The sequence below is a fragment of the Schistocerca nitens genome, chromosome 2 (genome assembly GCF_023898315.1).
Source record: "Schistocerca nitens isolate TAMUIC-IGC-003100 chromosome 2, iqSchNite1.1, whole genome shotgun sequence".
Taxonomy (NCBI): Eukaryota; Metazoa; Arthropoda; class Insecta; order Orthoptera; family Acrididae; genus Schistocerca; species Schistocerca nitens.
The window spans coordinates 215328892-215344128 of NC_064615.1; the positions used below are offsets into that span (position 1 = coordinate 215328892).

Consider the following 15237-nt stretch of genomic DNA (forward strand, 5'->3'; position numbering starts at 1 on the left):
AAAACTGTTAAGTAACTAACGTACTAGGTTCGTTAGTCAAGGTTATTTGACGCATAGAGGGCACTCACTGCTTGTGCGCGCGTAAGAAATGCGCAAATAAGAATGGTGAATGGCTTATATAAAATCATTGACAAATAAAAATTGCGAGTGATTAGGCGTGGATAATCATATAATATAAACCTATCTTTAACAATACAATCAAGTACATAAAATACACTCCTGGAAATGGAAAAAAGAACACATTGACACCGGTGTGTCAGACCCACCATACTTGCTCCGGACACTGCGAGAGGGCTGTACAAGCAATGATCACACGCACGGCACAGCGGACACACCAGGAACCGCGGTGTTGGCCGTCGAATGGCGCTAGCTGCGCAGCATTTGTGCACCGCCGCCGTCAGTGTCAGCCAGTGGCATACGGAGCTCCATCGCAGTCTTTAACACTGGTAGCATGCCGCGACAGCGTGGACGTGAACCGTATGTGCAGTTGACGGACTTTGAGCGAGGGCGTATAGTGGGCATGCGGGAGGCCGGGTGGACGTACCGCCGAACTGCTCAACACGTGGGGCGTGAGGTCTCCACAGTACATCGATGTTGTCGCCAGTGGTCGGCGGAAGGTGCACGTGCCCGTCGACCTGGGACTGGACCGCAGCGACGCACGGATGCACGCCAAGACCGTAGGATCCTACGCAGTGCCGTAGGGGACCGCACCGCCACTTCCCAGCAAATTAGGGACACTGTTGCTCCTGGGGTATCGGCGAGGACCATTCGCAACCGTCTCCATGAAGCTGGGCTACGGTCCCGCACACCGTTAGGCCGTCTTCCGCTCACGCCCCAACATCGTGCAGCCCGCCTCCAGTGGTGTCGCGACAGGCGTGAATGGAGGGACGAATGGAGACGTGTCGTCTTCAGCGATGAGAGTCGCTTCTGCCTTGGTGCCAATGATGGTCGTATGCGTGTTTGGCGCCGTGCAGGTGAGCGCCACAATCAGGACTGCATACGACCGAGGCACACAGGGCCAACACCCGGCATCGTGGTGTGGGGAGCGATCTCCTACACTGGCCGTAAACCACTGGTGATCGTCGAGGGGACACTGAATAGTGCACGGTACATCCAAACCGTCATCGAACCCATCGTTCTACCATTCCTAGACCGGCAAGGGAACTTGCTGTTCCAACAGGACAATGCACGTCCGCATGTATCCCGTGCCACCCAACGTGCTCTAGAAGGTGTAAGTCAATTACCCTGGCCAGCAAGATCTCCGGATCTGTCCCCCATTGAGCATGTTAGGGACTGGATGAAGCGTCGTCTCACGCGGTCTGCACGTCCAGCACGAACGCTGGTCCAACTGAGGCGCCAGGTGGAAATGGCATGGCAAGCCGTTCCACAGGACTACATCCAGCATCTCTACGATCGTCTCCATGGGAGAATAGCAGCCTGCATTGCTGCGAAAGGTGGATATACACTGTACTAGTGCCGACATTGTGCATGCTCTGTTGCCTGTGTCTATGTGCCTGTGGTTCTGTCAGTGTGATCATGTGATGTATCTGACCCCAGGAATGTGTCAATAAAGTTTCCCCTTCCTGGGACAATGAATTCACGGTGTTCTTATTTCAATTTCCAGGAGTGTATTTTACTTTAAGCACATGATAAGCACATGATACAAAATCTTTTAAAACCCCTTGCCATAAAGCTCGTTACAAAGTAAAAATTCTATATGAGCATAATGTCTTTAAAATAATTACATGCACAATGGGTAATCTTTCTTCTCTGGCACCATAAACTGTAGATGAAGTGTAGGAGCCAATACATTTCAGGTTCTAATTAAAGCTCTAAAGATGAAAATAGTTGCGAATACTGAATTTCTTTCTTGCGATATGGCACCTGGACTATAAATATCCAGTGCTGGCTAATTGACATAAGGAAGTATGTTTGAGGAAAATGACATCCTCGACATAGTACGCGCACCAGGTAAACATACGTTAAGCGGCCTCCAGTGACGGCTTCAAGCCGTCGAGGAAATTCTTATTTCTAAGCTGTAACTTTTGATTCAACGTAAAAACATCTGTGTTAGATAAAAATACATCTAGCTTATGACCTTTTCTTTCTTTATGTAAACTTACAGTTCCTACGAGTTTTCTCGGCGAGTGTCCAAAAAAATGGTTCAAATGGCTCTGAGCACTATGGGGCTTAACATCTGAGGTCATCAGTCCCGTAGACTTAGAACTACTTAAACCTAACTAACCTAAGGACATCACACACATCCATGCCCGAGGCAGGATTCGGACCTGCGACCGTAGCAGTCGCGGTTCCAGACTGAGGCGCCTAGAACCGCTTGGTCACAACGGACGGCTCGGAGAGTGTTCATAATTTCACAAACGTTCTACGCACTTGGAATTATACACGAAATTACAATCATCTTCTTCAGAATTATCGAAACGTAGGTCAAGGGTTCTAATAAACCTGTGCTACATAGCTCCTTCGTTGATTTTTTTCCATCCTTTCCAAGGCTATTCTAAATGAAATTCCCCATGCATCTCCATCTTTGTTAGCTACACCGGTCTGTCACACGCTAGTTGTTGCACGTTCGATTCCGCTGTAACGTGCACTTGATGAAGTGTCCAAGCGCTGGAACAGCACTCTACAATTCATCACATAGCGATTTGTGTCTGATTTCCTTTTGTCTGGGTTTTCGTAGTACTACCCCCCCCCCCCCCCCCGAAAAAAAAAAAAAACCCTGCTCTTGTGATCGGAAACTCTCGAGTTCCTTATTTCTGTTATGAACGTTTGCGTGGACTGACTTACGTTTATAGAGATCTGCCATGCATTATGATCTATGTATTTCACTTCAACGACCATACGATCCTGTGGGGCCGGCCGGAGTGGCCGTACGGTTCTAGGCGCTACAGTCTGGAACCGAGCGACCGCTACGGCCGCAGGTTCGAATCCTGCCTCGGGCATGGATGTGTGTGATGTCCTTAGGTTAGTTAGGTTTAATTAGTTCTAAGTTCCAGGCGACTGATGACCTGAGAAATCAAGTCGCATAGTACTCAGAGCCATTTGACCCATTTGATCCTGTGGGTAACAGCTGATCCTGAATAATCATTTATGCATACTGAAACGCTTGGTTTCGTTTTTGTAGAGCACTATTCGTCCGTTTAGTCCGCCCCTCGTGGTCTCGCGGTAGCGTTCTCGCTTCCCGAGCACGGGGTCCCGGGTTCGATTCCCGGCGGGGTCAGGGATTTTTCCTGCCTCGAGATGACTGGGTGTTGTTGTGTCGTCTTCATCATTATCATTCATCCCCATTACGGTCGGAGGAAGGCAACGGCAAACCACCTCCATTAGGACCTTGCCTAGTTAGGCGGTGCGGGTCTCCCGCATCGTTCCCCTACGCTCTGTAAAGAAGCATGGGACTTCATTTCCATTTCATTCGTCCGTTTTAACGGATTGGGTACTGTTAATAAAAATTCATTCAGACAGTCGTATACCTATCAAGTTACTCCGTATTACAACATTTTGGCTATTGTTCGACACCGTGATGCAGTGTAAAAGAAGGCGAGATTAAGATGTCATGCCCCATCGGCGATGATGTCGAATTACAATTTCGGACTGAGGAAGTAAATCGACCGTGTCCTTTCCAGTAAAACACTCGGCTGAGGGAAATCACAGGTAACGTAATATGGAAGGCCAAATGCGGATCTGTACCGTCGTCTTCCAGTCCACTGCAGCACTTCGACCGGTGAGCTACAGCGTCGAAGTATAAGAGGACGACATTTACTATTTCCAAGAAGTTGTTATTGTGATCTTCAATCGAAAGATTGTCTGATGCAACTATTAGTGCAAGTTCCAGCATCTCTGCATAACAGCTGCACCCTTCATCCATTTGAAGCTGGTAACAACAGTCCATTCCGCCAAATGTTCGTCCGTAGTCAACTTGCCGATTCCTTGATGCCTCATGATGTGCGCTGCCAACCGATCACTTCTTGTAGTAACGTTGTGTCACAAAAGTATTTTCTACCCGACTGGATTAGTTGTCCGATCTGCTTATCTTATCATCATCGCTCTTTTGTTTCAACACATTTCAAAATCTTCTATTTTCTTCTTGTTGAACAGATTATCGTCCACATTTCACTTACGTACAAGGCCACGCATCAAATTTATATTCGTGTTAACAAATTTCTCTTTCTCAGTAGCGCCTTCTTCATGTTGCCAGTCTGCATTTTATATCCTCTCTATTTCATTATTTGTCAATTATTTCGCTACCCAAATAACAAAAACCGAGCGAGGTGGCGCAGTGGTTAGCACACTGGACTCGCATTCGGGAGGACGACGGTTCAATCCCGTCTCCGGCCATCCTGATTTAGGTTTTCCGTGATTTCCCTAAATCGTTTCAGGCAAATGCCGGGATGGTTCCTTTGAAAGGCCACGGTCGATTTCCTTCCCAATCCTTCCCTAACCCGAGCTTGCGCTCCGTCTCTAATGACCTCGTTGTCGACGGGACGTTAAACACTAACCACCACCACCACCAAATAACAAAAGTTATCTGCTGCTTTTAATGTCAATTCCTAATCTATGTCCCTCAACTACGGCTGTTTTAAATCGACTACGTTCCATTACCCTTCTTTAACTTTTTTTGATATTCATCTTATAATTGTTTTTCAAGAGCTGCCCATTCAACTGCTCTTGTAAGTCCTTTGTCATCTATGACACATTACAATGTTATCGGCAATTCTCAAAGTTTCTAATTCTGGTCCCTGAACTTTTCATTCCCTTTTTAATTTTCTCTTTGGTCTCCTTTAGCGCTTGCTCGAAGTACAGATTGAATAATCTATACTCCCGCCTCACTCGCTTCCAAACTACTGATACTCTTTCATGTTCTTCGACTCAAACTGCAGTATGGTTACTGTTCGACTGTAGACAACGTTTCACCCCCTGTATTGTACCCTTGCTACATTCAGAATTTTAAAAAAAAATTATTTCGGTCATTATTGTCAAGAACTTTATCCATTACAAACGCTATCTTATAAGTCGTACAGTAAGAAGTGGCTCGCCTGTTTCTACATTTCTCTGCTATCTAAAGTGATCTCCCCCGAGGTCAGCTTCTACCTGTCTTTCAATTATTTTGAAAATAATCTGTATCAGTACTTCGCAACCATGGCTTATCAAAATGAAAATTCCGCGATATGCACACCAAAGAGCGGCTGGCTTCTTTGCAGAATGAATTATTACATTCTTCTTGATGTCTGGGGGTACTTCGACTCTGTCACGTATCTTGTATACCACATGCAATAGTTTTGCCATAATATGATCTCCCTAGGATCTGAGTGAATGTCGATTCGACTTTTTGACTTAGGTCTTTCAGTGGTCTCTCAACTCCTTCCCGCAATTTCTCGCAATTTCTCCAATCTCTTCGTCATCTACTTCCTCATCCCTTTCCATAAAGCTGTCTTCAAATTTATTTTCTTTGTGCAGCCCTTCTGTATATTCCTCTCACCTTTTTACCTCTCCTTGCCTGCTTTTTACTCGCTTGTCATGTGAGCTCCTGGTATTCGTGCAGCTACGTGCCTTTTCTCCAGAGGTTTCTGTCAGTTTACCTACTACATCGTGTGAGAATAAAGCAAACTGTGTTTATTAAGAGTGGTTTGGCCTGAATCTGTGTTAATTCTTTGAGACAAACTTCTTTTTCGCTAGGAAAAAAATATTCGAGCTTAAAATATGCTTAGTATCTTGTGACAATCGGAAGTAAGACATATTGGCCTGTTGCTATATGCATATCTTCCATTACCCTTTCTGCTAATCACAGTGGCCACCCTCTTTTCTATACTCGTGCGACTATTCGCTGTGTCACAGGCTATCGATACATACGAACTAGAAAATCGGACAATTCGGCAGCGTATTCAGTGTGAAATAGTGCCTTGTTCGCTTTGAGAGGTCTTAATTGTTGCTCAATACCAGGGGTGCTTTCCGTTCGTCAGTGTTTGTGCGGCGGTCAAGCACAGGTACGCTAGTATTCTCATTCCCAAATACCTTTTTACATGAGGAATTTTAAATTTTGGCTTAGCACTTATTGTCTTCAGTTTCAACCAGAGAGTTTTCCTCGAGAGCCCGTACAAAGGTTACAATTCAATAAGTAACTTCACATACGACCAGATCGTCCAGACTGTGAAACTTGTTGTAAGATTCACGCATAGCGCTTTCTTTTTGGTAGTCTTCGATTTCACAACCTTGTCCAAATAGTAGCAGTAAACCGAGGTGCTTATCTTTTTGCTTTACTTGGTACGCATATATCTAGATAATGGTTTACGATACCTTTGGGCTGTAGCTACAATTTTTCTATATTTGTCGTTTTTGAGCTAAATATTTTCAGATCACCTTTTAGTTTCTTATTAATGTCTATCAGTTCGATCGAACAGAGTGTCCTAGCTCTCTTCATGAGCTGTTTGCCTTTGACCATCGTCGCTGTCGTAGAATAGTGGTCGGTCATCTCACTTTTCTTGGCGGTACTCTAGAAAAGATGCAATGTGCCTGTAGTTTTGCGTCTAGGGACAGTCCCATGCCTGCAGCGACAACACAGCTGTACATATGTATAAAACAATCATCACTCCCATAACGTAATATGTCACAGTCTCCATTGCTGGAATGAGCGAACCAGTCAACGGAAAAACATAGGACAGAACGATGACTTATCAGCAGTATTTGATACTACACTACCGAAGAAACAACGAAGTGCACGAAATAGCAGGCTTAATCCCGCTCCAACAGGGCTCACAAAAGTAAACTCATTTACGACAGACACATATTAACACACAGACCGTACTTGACACAAATCCTAACAACACTACCGCAACACAGCGCAAAACCCAAATTCAGGTACATTCAACCACCAAGAAACACCGGACGAAACACGGCAACTGTATTTGTAAACCTAATACACAAATACGAAGGAAAAGAGAAAATACTAACAACGGTAAACATAACCCTAACCCCTCCACAACATCTGACGTTGATTCCTGACGAGTAATAGTCCAAGAACACAAGAATATAATATGTCGTTGACATCCAAACAAATCCAAATAGGTGCAATGACATAAACCTGTAAAACAGTTGTAGGAACGAAAACTTTGGAGCAAAAACTTGTATTAAGAAAATGTATCAAACAAGCTAAACAGGCTAACCAAAAACTGCTAAATAAATATAAGCTAACAAATCAACTGAAAAAACCTACTCAACACCTAAACGCTAGCACACTGAGAAATTAGATAAAAGTGAACCTCGTAAATCATTGTGGTAAAACCAAAAAAGTTGTAATTCATAGCTAGAATGAAGTTCGATGTAAGCAGAAGAAATATTAACAAAATGAAGGAAATAAATAAAACGATAACGCAATGGCCCAATAGAGCCAAAATATCTATGGCCGGCCCAGTCTCCTGAAGACTGCGTTCCAAAACATCCCCAAAAAAATGAAGGTGCCTTATCGTGTAGTTTACTGTGAAAAATTTTGCTCTTGAACGTAGAGAGATGAGAAGAGATCTGTACAGTAAATTAATTCTAAATCTCACAATCATTGCTTCCGTGAAATCGCTGTGAATATTAAGGCAGACTAAATTATTGTTCGAGCATAAACAAGCTGACGGCTCGACAAAGCACAGTGCATAATGAAACGTCACCGAGAGGCGAGTACACCTTCCACGCAAGCTCAAGACGTGGCACGCAATGCTTGCCGCAAATTTCAACTGGTTTCACAGCTTCTTCGTGTTCCTTTTTTGATGCAGACTGCCGAGTCAGGAGACAGCGTGGAGACAGAGAGGAGGAAGACAAGTTCCGTTATAACGACCCGAAGCCGGTAATTGGGACGGGGGCCATACCGCGCCAAGAGGACACAGAAAACGCCTCTATCGCAATTGAGCATGTCTCTGAGGACATCTCTTCTCTTGCTCTCATTCCCTGCGAGGAAGCCTGTTCATACCGGAGGAAGTATCCTATCGGTCATAAGATCATCAGAGACGTGGCATAGGTGCGACAAACACCGGAGGGAATGTGATTTCGGACATAGCAAACATTCCCCTTCGTGTGGGGGAACCTGCATTAGGTTGGCTGATGAATTGTGCTCTGAAGTCCACTCCCCCCACCCCCTCCTGTGCCAGGCCACTTTTCCCTTGCGCTAACCTCTTTATCTCAGTGTAGTAGCTGAAGCCAAAGCCTTTAATTATTTGAAGCACGTATTCATATCTCTGTCTTATATCTTTCATCCTCCACAGGTCCCTCAAGTACAGTGGACGTTATTCCTTAATTTATTAAGAAATGTCCTGTCATTATATTCCTTGTACTAGTTAATATTTTCCAGTTATTCATTTCCTGATCCTTTCATTTCTCACCTTATCAGTCCACTTATTTCTCAGTATCACATTTCAAACTTTCGATTGTCTCACTGTCCATGACTCACTTCCGCAAAACACTGTAGCCCAGGTGTACATTCTCACTCTCAGAAATTAAATCACATTTACTTCTTTTAGCGATCAGTGCCCTCTTTTGCACGAGCTACTCTGCTTTTTATAATCTCTAAAGTGTACGGCATGGTTCCCAATAATTTTTATATTCAGTTTTTCGCGGATCTTATTGTGCTGGTTTTCTAACTTTCGTCTTTCTTCACTTTACTCTCTGTTCATGTTCTGTGTTCATTACACTGTTCATTCCATTCAACAGTATCTATAATTACTGTTTCCTTTCCCAGAGGGAAATCTACACGTCTAATATACTCGCACATGGTGATTCCGGGGTCATGTAAGAGATTTTAAGGGATGATGGAGAATGGTAAATGTATCAATTTTAGGTGAGAAACTCTTGTTCGGAAGCGACCCAGTCGAAAGTTATAGGCGAAAATCGTGATACGACCAAGGACCTCTTCTACTGGAAGCTCTTTTCTTTCCTTACTTTGGCAGGATATAGTATGGACTAAAAAAAGAAAAACAAAGTCCAGTAAACATGGGCTCTAAAGTGCACACCTTCCAAATGGCTCAAATGGCTCTGAACGCTATGGGACTTAACATCTGAGGTCATCAGTCCCCTAGAACTTAGAACTACTTAAATCTAACTAACCTAAGGACATCACACACTTCCATGCCCGAGGCAGGATTCGAACCTGCGACCATAGCGGTCGCGCGGTTCCCGACTGAACCGCCTAGAACCGCTCAGTCACAGCGGCCGGCGCACACCCTTCACCACTTGTTCAGTTTCCCTACTGTGAATCACATCTCTTCTGCTGAACAAGTGCTGAAAGCTCTTAAGGTATACAGTTCAGAGCCCACGTTTAGTAGGCATTTTTTTCTTGTTTTGGTCCACGCTGTATCCTGCTAAACTATGGAAAACAAAGAGCTTGCAGTAGCTTCCGATTTGGTCGTTTCCAGACCGGGCTCCATTACCTCAGACTGATACACCGCCCTTGAGAGTTTCTAACATCATTACGCCATCACCCTGTACATACCGGATGTCCCTCCTTGAGACTCATTTCGCCTGGTGTTTCGTCAGATACTTTCACCCTTAGTTTGTGTAGCTGGAGTCGGCATACACAAATACCAGGTCTTTCACGCGATGCCCAGTGAAGACGGAAAGCGTAGGTTTGTTTCCCGTTATGAACGAAATGAGTTTTAAAACAGAATTTTACGTGCCTCTTCCACAGGCATATCTTATCGATATGTATTAATACGGCCAGTAAAACACAGAGAAAAACCCGTACAGTAGCGACAGCACCGCCTTGACCCGTACTGTCACAAGCATGCAGCAGCGCTGCTCACTCACTGCTGGGGTACTTGCTGGTTATTCTTCGAGAAATTCCCAATTATATTACCGATTTTTCGTCCTGTTCCAATCGAGAATTGAGCGAGAGAAAAATGACTATCTGCATGCCTTATTATGTCTTGGTATCTCTTGATGTACTATCGTCCCCGTAAAAGCATCATGGTCGCTGATCACTCATTGGTGACACTATCGAGAAGACCGGATCTGTTTCCAGGAAGGAGTTCTAAAACATATCTTAAGGCACATGGGCACTCAGACTAGTTGTTCGAGGCACTTTTCTGATAAGGTGTTCAGTATTGCTCCGCAAGACTGTTTGTTGTTACTGCCGATAACGCTAGCGTAGTTTTCCCAGTCGATATTGCGCAAGTTAGAATCACCACGTAGTACTAGAGTTTGATCGGAGTATTTCCATGCTTTGAAGTTTAGGTAGGGGACGAAGCAGAAGTGGTCGATCGCCATCGTTTAGTAACCTGGGCCAGATAGCAGAGTCTACACTAAGAAGACCAGACGAGATAATCAAACATGGTGAATCAAGAAATTTTCCCGGCGGACTGAATACTCGATCACGTTCCTGGAGTGCAGCCGCTCAACGTTTACTGCCATGCAGGACATTTTATTTGGCCGTGTGCCACAGATCTACTGCTGAGATGTCGAAGACTGACATTGGCGGCCAACGTCGCACAATTTTTAAAGTAAACCATAGCATACATTATCGTACAAATGAAATAAAAACTTAACTCTTGTAAAGGAATGTTATTGCTCGTGCAAAATCTCCTCAAAAAGGTCTAAAAATTAGTGTTGCGAAAGAAAAACTTTCCTCGATAATTATAGTTACCCTAAAGAAAACTGTTGTATGGATCTTAACATGCAGTATGCACAACAATTTCTATTATAAGTAGGGAACAGAGGGAAAAAACAGTGAAATAAAATGCTTGTTAAAGGTATATGTTTTCTAAACTCACTACAAAACTAATATGAAAGAAGAATAAATAGCAGACTTTAAACAATTTTTGGAATTGTCATTAGCGAAGAACAGTCTGGATTTAGAATAGGAAGATCAACCACAGACGAGGTACATACTCTGCAACAAGTTACACAGAAAAGATGAGAACATAATTTATAAACACACATAGCATTTATAGACTTGGTTACAACATTTGATAATGTGAACAGAAACAAAATTTGGATTATAATGGAAAGTCATGGATAGCCAGCAAACTAGGAAAGGCCATGAGAAAGCTACACAAAGAATAAAAAATTATAGTGGATAGAGGGGAAACAAGGACAGAAGAAATTTTAATAAACAAAGGAGTATGCCAAGAGTGTTTAGTAGCACACACTGTTTATGATAGTCACATTAATACCATTATCGTAAATTGGAGGAAACACATACAAAAAGGTATTAAAATACCAAAGACAACCATGTGAAATATTTTACTTCATGCAGATGATATATTAATGTTGCAAGAAAAAGAACATGACTTACAAGGTGCACTGAACCACCTGAATTACATTTGTAAACAATACGACGTTGAGATTTCTAAAACCAGAACTAAAGTGATGGCTTTCTGGGGCAAAGATCTGGTCTAATTCAAAATCATTGTGGACTGTGTGATTTTAGAGCAAGTGTCATCGTTCACTTATCTGGAATGTCATTTTTTTCCCCTCAGTGTAATAAAGATCTAGACGTAAATTGGCTCGATTGAGAAATATATGTGGCGCCATTCGTAATCTACCGGTACTTAAAAATCTGACAAGAAATGAGAGTAAAATTTTATAAAACTATGGCTCTTCCTACATTTCTTCAAGTGAGCGAACACTGGGTACCTACAAAAAGAATATAAGGTAAAATACAAAGTGCAGTTATGAAATTTCTAAGAACAAATGGCTACTCAAGAAGTGATCACATAAAAAAACAATGTGACAAGAATAAAAATAGAGTTAACTGCATTGAAGGATAACGAAATGCCGCTACACCTGGTCCAAACTGGTGCAAAGAATGAACGCTAAACGAATCCCTAAATTAGTCTGAGCTTATAAGCCGACAGGAAGAAGAGATGTTGTAAGACCTAAGAAGAGAGAGAGAACCGATTTGTGCCGGTGGAGCAGGCTCAATGCCTATTTCATGTAGAAGAGGAAGAAAAAGGAGAATACAAAAGAACAGCCCACGCAGGAAATAGATAGCTGATGAATGAAGAAACCACACTCCTATTGCAATACTATAGAATTATTGGCAAACCCCTTGTGTGCGTGAAATAACCACTTCTCACTAGACAACACAAGATTTAAGCGTAGAACTGAGCGAGGTGGCGCAATGGTTAGCACACTGGTCGCGCATTTGGGAGGACGACGTTTCAAACCCGCTTCCGGCCATCCTGATTTAAGTGTTCCGTGATGGTTCCTCTGAAAGGGCACGGCCGATTTCCTTCCTCGTCCTTCCCTAGTCCGAGCTTGTGCTCCGACTCTAATGACCTCGTTGTCAACGGGACGTTAAACACTAATCTCCTCCTCTTCCTTAGCCGCGGCACCTGTATCTAAATTACGAGAGATAAACGACACTGTGATGGTTAGGAGTTTACCTGATCTCTGACGCACGATGCTACATCGAAGTTGGTCAGCATACGTTGGAGGGGTCCTTTTACTCTGCTAGCAGCGAATCCCCTGTGAGGCGCATGGCCACGGTGCCTGAACCTGGAAAAGAAACGTCTGCGTCAACTTCTGAGGATATACTACATAAAATCTTCTCAATTCACGCTTAAAATACTTTGTACATTTTGTTGCAAACACTAACGGCATACGAACCTGAAACACAATACGCAGGGTGGTCATAAAGGCGTAATTATCGGCGAGAAAAAAAAAATCAAGCCGTTGACCATCAGACTCGGCGATGATATCCTCTACATGTACACCCTTCAGAGCGTACATTTTTTCCAACGATGGATGACTTGTCACAGGCCCTGGTTGTAGAAGGCAGCAGCTAACGGATCGTCTCACCTCATGAGTGGCCTAGCAGTGATTTTAGCAATTGTTTCATCGGGAAGACGAAGAAGTCAGTGGGTCAGGAGAATGTGAATGGATAGGCAAATGTTTGTGATTGTGTCCTGTGGAGACCGAGCTCGGCCACTGTAGTAGAGCAAAAGCTCCCTTTTGGGCAGTTTACAGCGGCGTTTCGTCTTGATGACCACCCGCAACCTCGTCAGGAAATGTCAGTAACATGACCGTGTGACGGCATGCCACTCACGGACAAAATCTATTAGTATCACACCATGACATGCCCGCGAAACACACTGCACCCCCTTCCCTGATGATGGTCGGATTTTCACCTTTTTTGGCGGTGGAGAATTCATTCGCTTCCACCGCTTGTTTTTCTCATCTGGGAGTCATAATGATAAAGCCAGCACTGATTTTCACTTTTCCCGCCATCGCTTCGATTGTTACACGACAGTCTTCGAGAACCAGAGCCTACAACATGGTCTGCAACTTCGTTCTTCGTCATGCAGACACGGATCGAGGGTCGCCTTCGTGGGTGAAGAAGACGGGGAGTGGGTATCGAATACATTGGACAGACATACGATGTATCGACCTTGGAACTTTTGAGGCGTTATGACCATTCCAGCAGGGGGTTCCGGGTTTAAGTCTCGCCAGAGGAAGTGGTCATGTTGAAAAGCTCAGTAAAACTTTTCTAGGACCGTGTTTCTGTCAGAAGTGTGACGAGACACTGAGAATGGTGCCGGCCGCTGTGGCCAAGCGATTCTAGGCGCTTCAGTCCGGAATCGCGCTGCTGCTGCGGTCGCAGGTTCGAATCCTGCCTCGGGCATGGATGTGTGTGATGTCCTTAGGTTAGTTAGGTTTAAATAGTACTAAGTCTAGGGGACTGATGACCTCAGATGTTAAGCCCCTTAGAGCAATTTGAACCATTTGAACACTGAGAATGTCGTTGACCTAAGGACTTTTCGAGGAGGTTTGTCAAGGAACTAGTGCTCTCATTTTCACACCTTCAATTTGATGACACTTTGGGGTACAGCAAGCTGGTTTTTATCTTGCGCTCTATTGCTAGAGAAACCTTTTTGAAACTGAGCCTAGATAGAGATGGCATGAGTAATTCTGGGAACTGACCGGACAAAGGGATGGGTAACTCTAAGTAATTATTTGTTCGTCCCACGCAGAATATAATAAAACATATGGGACGTGCAAAAGAAGAATGGAAGTTTCTACGTATGAAATTGTAAACTGGTTCACTATGGAAAAACTGTCAAGAAAACTAGTGTTTGTTTTCAATGAAACATTTTACTTGACTAATTTTCCTCAAATTATAATCTGTAAGTTTAAAAATTTTGTATAATTTTAAAAGATTAATTTTTTTGTATTTCGGAAGCTTGGAAGAAATGAATAAATTTTAATGCTTCTACGCTGAAAGAGGAACACTTCACATTTGAATCTGTGAAGAACTGTTAAATGATCTTGAGCTTAATTAAACTTTTGGTGCTCAAAGAAGTTAAGTATTTAAAAGTGCCATTTTAGAAGTTTTCTTGAAAGTGTCTTTATGAAATACTACTTTGAAGCATGATTATCAAATACCTTGGTAGAGCATGGTATGACTGTTCGGTTAATTCCATGAAGCGTTTATTAACGAATCTGCCAGCAGTTGTAGTACATATGTTTGGCGACTAGTTTCCAATCAAATGGTTAATTTTCAAGCGTGGCCTAGTGACGCTAAAAATACATAGTCGTCAGTGAACAGTGAATACAAAAAGTGGAATTACAATAAACAGTTCAAACACAAAAGAAATTAATTATTTTAATTGAAACACAGGTGCAGTGAAGGCGCCTGATCTTAATAAGAAACATCAAAATGACAATAAATGCTTTCTAAAATTTCGCAGAATGACTGCCAGAATACACAGGTGCCTGTTAGCAAGTCAAAATCAAACTGGAGGTCAACACAGCCAACAGCACCAGGGAACTTTCGATGGCGCTAGTGTCCCGCTTCCTGCACAAGCGCACGCCCGCAGCCTATGGAAGCGCCGCATATTAAATGTGGATGCGTCAAAGCATCTTTATTAATCTTGGCATCAAAATAGTGCATGGTAATAACAAATGTAAGTATTACAAATAAAAATACTAGCGTCGTGCGTACATGTTACATATTTGAACATAAGACAAGCGTTTCATGTTCAGGGCGCATCCACGGCCAATATGGCCGCACCGAATTAAAATAAGGGGTACTGCAGTCACGATTAATATAAAGTACAATAAAAGTAAGTAAATACAAATCACATTTGTTGCTACCTTACAAATTTTGCGTCACACCACAGATGATTGTCTTCCTAAGGACTAGATACATAAATGGTTTACACAGAAAAAATTTAAAGGCCAAAACATATTGTTTGTTTAGCCAATAAGTTTTCTAAAAACAGTTACATATTTCTACTAAAACAGCGT

The 15237-nt window shown here is 43.1% G+C and overlaps 1 long non-coding RNA gene across 1 annotated transcript in view; it reads right to left on the reverse strand.

Moving 5' to 3' along the window:
• Positions 1–15237, reverse strand: part of LOC126235933 (uncharacterized) — a 574660-nt gene that overhangs the window by 51826 nt on the left and 507597 nt on the right. The window contains exon 3 of the long non-coding RNA XR_007544844.1: positions 12375–12486. This is a non-coding gene — a long non-coding RNA (uncharacterized LOC126235933). The remainder of the gene's footprint in view (positions 1–12374; positions 12487–15237) is intronic.